The 7,661-nt window shown below is 41.4% G+C and overlaps 1 pseudogene; it reads right to left on the bottom strand.

Moving 5' to 3' along the window:
• LOC103922154 overlaps positions 1 to 7,661 on the bottom strand; it is a 24,393-nt pseudogene that overhangs the window by 16,130 nt on the left and 602 nt on the right.

Genomic DNA, 7,661 nt, shown 5'->3' with positions numbered 1-7,661 from the left:
ACCCTCCGGTAGAAGTGACAGGCTCAGGCACTCTCTGCAGCCGGTGACCTGGACAGCTGCTTGCTTGCATGAGGGCTCCGTCTGGGTCGCCACATTCCTTCTGGTGACGGCTTTCGGCCGAGTGGAAACCATAGCTGGTCCTCTTCTGGGAAGGTGAGGCATACTAGTTGAGTTGGCCTCTAGAGCCAGGAGGGGGGCTGCGCCTTGCCTGCTCGCCTTCCCTGCACGCTGTCTGGCAGCTCACCGATGCTGTCATACAAGAGAGACAGTTACACCAAACTGCATGAAGGGCCTCAAGCTGCAATATTTTTCTGCCATGTGTGGAAGAAAGGTGTATGATACAACCATTAGCAATGGCGACATTTGACCTGCATCAAACTGGAGCATTACGTGGAAAAATCATGGCAGCTTCTGGGACTGTTTAAAAAACAAACAAACCCCCAAACCCACAAAAAACCCCTTTTCATTAGGAACCAATGGCTGTAAATTTATTTCACTGAAGGCTTTAGATACGTTAAATTGGACATGCTGTGTGATAGTCAAGACTTTTACTTGTTCTACAACTTTGGCAGTTTGAGGCATTAAATAGTTCATGAAAGAGTAAAGTTCTATAGTGTAATTGCAAAAGTAGCTTTAAGTAGATGTTCATTTGTTTACACCACTTGGCTTTGCACACAGGAAGGAGTTTGATTAGCACAAAATGCTTGATCCTTCATATTAAAACATCATTTTCTAATGCATGCACATTTTTGTTTGACATCAGTCATTGCAAACATTATAACCCTCAGGCAAAATAGGAAAGGATTTTGTCTATAAACCTCAGTTTGTAAGGGTGATGAAAGCCACAGGAACTGATCATCAAAAGTTATGACTGTTGGAGGTATGTGCTGTTTGCTAATGACTAGATTTTGATGAGGCTGCCTAATTGCTGAGATAAGGCAACTGTACAACTTTGCCTAGGGCTAACAACGGCCCAACTCTTATGACTTGTTTAGGTTTGATATCAATAGTTATGACTTTTTTTTTTTTAGGACTGTAAAGTTAATTTTCTTTTTCAGTCGTAAACGTTTGTTCACTGATCTTTTCAGCCAGGTTTTGATGACTGACATCTTTCTTCTAAGTTCAGGTGCAGTCATCTTCTTACGTACAAAATAATGTGATAGATTACTATGCAGGCAAATAGTATTGTGTTAATATTTAATCTTCTCTTCCACTTGAAGAAGTTACCTATTGAACAAATTGCTCATCTTTTTTAAAAATGTCTCTAGTGTAAGTTATTAATTTCAATTAATTAATTAAGTTCTCACTTCAAATACATAACTTTTAATTTCTTCAACTGCTAACTCCAATTCCTGAAGCATTAGCACCTCTTACTGTGTTCTTTCGTTTGAAACTCATTTTCCCACTAGTTCTGCTACTGAATTTGCTTTAAATGTCTCTACCTCACCTATGTTCCCTTTAAAGAAATACTCACACATTTACCCAAAACCTCATCATTCTTTCCGATGAGATGACCTTTCCTCTTCTTGATGTGCTTGAGGTATCTTCCTGTTGCCTTAAGTTCCTGAGAGTAGAACTGCAGTGGAGAGGGTCATTTCAGGTGCTCAAAGAAGTAAATCTTTTCTTTGTCAAGGTGAATAGCATGTGACTTCCTCCCTGTTCTCCCAGCATCAGTCTGGTGAAGTGCCTCAGGCTTTCTTTGTTGGAGAACAGACCTGTCATTATTCATTACAGCTCTTGGAAAGCTTCCAACTAACGAGTAAAGCAAAGCAAGTATTTGGCGCATACAGAACAGCTCTGCAGAAACAAGATGGATTCCTTATTCTTGAAGCATATCTTGGGAGAAATCAACAGTGCCACATCCTTTCCATGAGCACCTTGCTTTGGGTGAGGCTCAGGGGCTCCTGTTGCTTAGGCCTCCAGCAGTGACAGCAAAAACCCTCTCCCCGTCTGCTCAGAGAGGTTTAATCCTCAAAGGAATAGCTAGTGTGCATTTATAGTGAGCCTCTTCCTGGGGATGTGTTCAGATGATAGCAAATAGGGGCCAAAGCTAAACAGGGACATGAAGCAGAAAGTTGCCAATAAGGAGCTGTTCAAGGACATAATTGTACCCACACAATCTGTTTAATTTTTTTTTTTTTTCCTCTGAGCACCTGGAGGGCCATCCTGACCATCATGGTGTCACTCCCATGTCCATTGTCCTGCACTAGTCCAGCAATGACATGCTCTTTGTTGTAGCTGTTATGCCATGTTATGCCTCATGGATGACATCTATGTGTAGATGGAGACAACGAGGACTCATCTGCAAGATCTGAAAGCTGGAAAAGGGATGGGGGGAGGAGAGATCTGTAAAGCTCTTGCCAAACCATTAGAAATATCTCTCTGCAAACAAAAGCCCATTCTCAACCTCTGATGAGGTTGATGCCAGGAAGGTACGTTGTGAAGGTAGGATGTGGTGAAACATTTAGCCAGCACTGAAGAAAGGCCCTGGACAAACAGTGAGGGATAATGTTTGGCTGGGGTGTGTCCAGACCATCCATCACATCAACACTGTGTTTTTGTTATCCACCAGCTCATGAATTCCCAGCCTCCGTTAGTAGGTCTCTGCCTCTTTTTCTACATCAACTTGTGAGCCCTCTCCTCTCTGAGTGACACAACCAGACCAACATCCAAAACCAGTCGTGGGATGGGGTCACAGCAGGCACACAAGAGGTTAAGTTGTAGGATAGTGGAGATGGAGGGCAGGGTGCTCCAACTCTTGGCTGATGCCTCACCCAAAGGCAAGGTCTTTGATATGCATATGCATATCTAGCCTGGCAGTGGATGAGGTGAGCTTTCCTGAGGCTGCAGACATTTTCTAGGAGGTCCCTGTGTCTTGACTGACCCTTTTTTTGTGTGAATGGGAATCTGTGGTCTTGTATACAAAATAAACAGAGCCCTTCACATGGTTTTGCCCTGAAAAGAAGCCAAAGAGTTTCTTCCAGCTGAAGAGCAAGAAGCTCCTTGGATGCTCGTCCATGCTCTTCCTGCAAAAATCCTGCTTGCAGATAGCCCACCACAGCCTGGAAGTACAAGGGCAGAAACCCAGAGATGAGTGGCTACAGACACAAGCTTCAAATCCTGTTGGATCAGAGACCAGGAGGTGTTCAAGCTCTGGACCTTCACTTCACCATACATCATCACCAGGTATTTTGACAGATGTCCAGGTACAGCTCATTTTCCAACTTCTCTTGCCAGCATATTTACACATGTATGTGTTTTGTAGCATTAAAAAAAAAAAAGAAATAAATCGTGAGACACTTAATGGTGTCATAATTTTTGGTACTAAGGGCTTTTTTGGGGCAGGTAACGTAATTCCAAAAGCACATTTGATCACTGAACAATAAACACTATATAAAATTCATGCTTTACAGAGGATAATATTTACTGTCTTGGTCATCAGGGATGTGCAGTTATAGCAACAGGGGGATAAAAATGAACATAAGTTCATAAAGGGAACCGTACATCTCTAGGGAAAATAAGCTATTTGTCAGAGATAATCCGAAAGCTTCCTATGACCCGCAGAAGGAAAGGGAGCCTCTTCTTGGCTTCCAAATTCACCAAAAGCAAAAGTATTGGAAGAAGTAGAGCTTGCCTTTTGGTTCACGTCAAACTCCATGCAACTCCGCCGAGGTTGCAACTCCCTCTAGTGGGATGACACTGTCTTTGCATGGAGTATTTTGTCAGACACAACAGCATGAATTTATTCGGTTTGACTTCCCTTCCCCATGTCTTTTCACTTGCTAAAACTCCCCCTCTGCAGTGTGTGCATGTTTTCATTGAAGGATTTTTTTTTTTTTTTGTTAATTGAAATAGCATCAGAAGAATGCAAGGTTTCCAGAGAGGGGAGGTTTTATGCAAAATATTTAACACTGATTTATACACAGGCAGAGAATGCTATCAGTTTGGGGAGGGCACATATTTTATCTTCTAATATCAAAGCAAGTTAGGACATAGATGCCAGCTTGCAAGTAAGAAGGCTTTTTTTCTCCCCAAAGAGACCTCCTCCAAAACATCCTATGTCAAGCTCACATTGCCACCTAGGAAAACCTACTATTCCCCTGTCCCCTTTTCTCCTCCTTCCTCACCCTGGTTCTTCCTTCTATTAAAAGTAGTTCAGGATGGGAGACAGTCCACCCCCTGCTTTACCTCCAAGTCTTCTAAACCTGTTCCTGCATAAGCACTTTGCAGCATGGCTAAGGCAAACATCAGGTAACTACTAGGATAGTAAAAACACATTTTTACAGCACGGTTGTGGATGGAGTGAGACTGCACTTCACTCGTAAGGGTGAAGCAACAATACACTTCAGTGATATAAAGTGTAAGTTAACAAAGTTCAATGGTAAATGCGACAGTGGTTTAACAAGATTCGATGGCAAGGTACACTTGATTATTTACTGCATAGAGGACAGGGTCAGACAACACTGTCAGGGAGACCCTCTTGTTGAGCCATGAGGTTCAGAAAGGACCCCCCTGCTTTCTAAACTCCTTCTCAGAGAGGAGTCTAGGTGTGGCTGGATCCAAACCTAGTCCCAGACTTGGTCAATGGTTTATGTCTAAAGGATTATATATGCACAATTAATCCTTGATATCACTTAGCTAAGATTTCAGAGTTTAGAATGCTGTTAGTCACTTACTGAGGATCTGTTGCGGCAAGGAATCTGTCAACCTCGAGGAGTAACCTTGAGAGGCGTCCCTACTCCAGGGGAGGTCCCGCCGTGCAGCCCACTGCTGTGCAGGAGAGCTCAAAGGGCCCTGGGCTGTCCACTGTTTATAGAGTAAGAGGGTTGACTTATAGTCATATTTGCATATCAGCAAGTCATTTGACTCACTGCTCCAGGCAGCCCTTGGCGACTGTGTTGCCATCCATCCCCAAAGTCCAGCACAAGCTGGGTGCAGCCACAACGACCCCCACTGGCGGTCATTGCTTACACAGGGGACGGGGGGAGCACACTGCCACAACAGTCAATAACAGTCATCCCTTTTTCCGGTGATTATTGCGCTTTTAGATTAACGGTAATTTATTGGACAGCCCTACTAGTTTCTTGGAGTCCATTTTCCACAGCATTAAAGAAAGCTTCCGCTGTCTGAAGTTTTCTAAGGGCTCTTTACACTTCTTTTTACTTGTCATAGGATATTTGACCGCAGAGTAGAAATCCCCAGCCCCACCCATTTTTATTTTCTTCACTCTCACTGTACTGCATTGCAAAGGTTAATAGGCAACCTTTGGAAATAAAAGGGTTAGTTTTATGGTCAGGATTGCAGTGGCTGACAGGGTCCAAAGGTGCCAGCAGCCTTCTGAGGATTGCCAACAGATGCAAGCACCTGCATAAGCATTTCTTTAAGGAGCAGCTGTGTTTCTGGAAATCCAGGTTTGTGTTTCTCTCTGTCAAAGCAACAGTTTATTTGGCTTCTTCTGCAGGGAAAAGCTCTGAACGTTTTCTTAGCCCTCTGTTTCCTGCAGGCTTTGTGTTGTGCTGTTTGCCAGACGTTTTGGGTGTTGTCCTGAAAGATCTGGGGATTATCTCTGCTGAGATCTGTTTTGTGTGTATTTTTGCATGGTGAACTGCTGAGAGAAAACCCTCAATCGCACCTTCATATCTATCTGTCCTGAAGCCATGCTTACTGTTAGATTTGGCTTTGGGGTCGAGTAGACTTGGATTTAGTGGAGAGAAATCCACGCTCTGACAGTGAGATGTGGATGTACAGACCCTTTGGAAAGCCCCAGATGAGCACTGATACGTAATGGGCACAGATCCCTTACTGCGCGTCTCCATTTTGTGTTGTGTTTCTTTTTTTTCCTATGGCATTACTTTCATTTTTGTTGTTCATCCTTCTCTTTGCCCCTGCTTGTAGCTGCTGTGCTCAGTGTGCAGCGTTATTCTTCCCATTCAGGGTGTTTGTTGCAGTCTTTGCATTTGCTACAGTGTTGGCATTGCAGTCTCAGCAGAGTACCTGGCAGGCACTTTAAGCCTTGCTGTTTGTTTTCACGGCTTTTTTTCCTATGGGTTTTGCAATATGTTGTGCTTTTTCTTTTCTCTTTTCTTTTCTTTTCTTTTCTTTTCTTTTCTTTTCTTTTCTTTTCTTTTCTTTTCTTTTCTTTTCTTTTCTTTTCTTTTCTTTTCTTTTCTTTTCTTTTCTTTTCTTTTCTTTTCTTTTCTTTTCTTTTCTTTTCTTTTCTTTTCTTTTCTTTTCTTTTCTTTTCTTTTCTTTTCTTTTCTTTTCTTTTCTTTTCTTTTCTTTTCTTTTCTTTTCTTTTCTTTTCTTTTCTTTTCTTTTCTTTTCTTTTCTTTTCTTTTCTTTTCTTTTCTTTTCTTTTCTTTTCTTTTCTTTTCTTTTCTTTTCTTTTCTTTTCTTTTCTTTTCTTTTCTTTTCTTTTCTTTTCTTTTCTTTTCTTTTCTTTTCTTTTCTTTTCTTTTCTTTTCTTTTCTTTTCTTTTCTTTTCTTTTCTTTTCTTTTCTTTTCTTTTCTTTTCTTTTCTTTTCTTTTCTTTTCTTTTCTTTTCTTTTCTTTTCTTTTCTTTTCTTTTCTTTTCTTTTCTTTTCTTTTCTTTTCTTTTCTTTTCTTTTCTTTTCTTTTCTTTTCTTTTCTTTTCTTTTCTTTTCTTTTCTTTTCTTTTCTTTTCTTTTCTTTTCTTTTCTTTTCTTTTCTTTTCTTTTCTTTTCTTTTCTTTTCTTTTCTTTTCTTTTCTTTTCTTTTCTTTTCTTTTCTTTTCTTTTCTTTTCTTTTCTTTTCTTTTTTCTTTTCTTTTCCCTTCCCTTCCCCTTCCCTTCCCTTTCCCTTTCCATTCCACTCTACTCCATTCTATTCTATTTTTCCTTTCCTATTGCCTTCGATCCCAAGCATCTCAGTTCTTGTAGCTCTATCAGACTCAGCTGTGATACAAAAACCAAAGTGAAACAATTTCTCTAGTTATCTTGGCAGCAGAGGAAGTCCTGAAGATGGTGTGTGAAGGCTCAAAAAAAGAGGAAATTATGAAAACAAATAAAAAATATGTCAAAATCTCACATTCTTAATGGCTGTAGGAAGGGACTATATTGTGCCTCAAAAAGATAAAAGAAGTAGGACTCATACTATGTATCATTAACTAGCTAAGTGTTAGGCTTCTAACATAATTTAATTTCCTGGTCTCCCTTTACCAGCAGTTGTGGTGGGTTGACCCTGGCTGGACGCCAGGTGCCCACCAAAGCTGCTCTATCACTCACCTTCTCAACTGGACAGGGGGAGATAAAATATAACGAACGGCTCGTGCGTTGAGATGAGGACAGTCACCAATTACCATCATGGGCAAAACAGACTTGACTTGGGGAAAATGAATTTAATTTATTGCCAATCAAATCAGAGTAGGATAATGAGAAATAAAACCTAAATCTTAAAACACCTTTCCTCCACCCCTCCCTTCTTGCCAGGCTTAACTTTACTCCCGATTTTCTTTACCTTCTCCCCCCCAGTGTCGCAGGGGGGAGTGGGAATGGGGGTTGCAGTCAGTTCATCACACATTGTTTCTGCTCCTCCTTCCTCCTCACACTCTTCCTCTGCTTCAGCATGGGGTCCCTCCCACAGGAGACAGTCCTTCATGAACTTCTCCAACGTGGGTCCTTCCCACGGGCTGCAGTTCTTCA

This window comes from Pygoscelis adeliae, unplaced genomic scaffold (genome assembly GCF_000699105.1).
Source record: "Pygoscelis adeliae isolate BGI_AS28 unplaced genomic scaffold, ASM69910v1 Scaffold328, whole genome shotgun sequence".
NCBI lineage: Eukaryota > Metazoa > Chordata > Aves > Sphenisciformes > Spheniscidae > Pygoscelis > Pygoscelis adeliae.
Note: the sequence above shows the minus strand (reverse complement) of the source record. Positions and strands in the feature narration are given on the sequence as shown.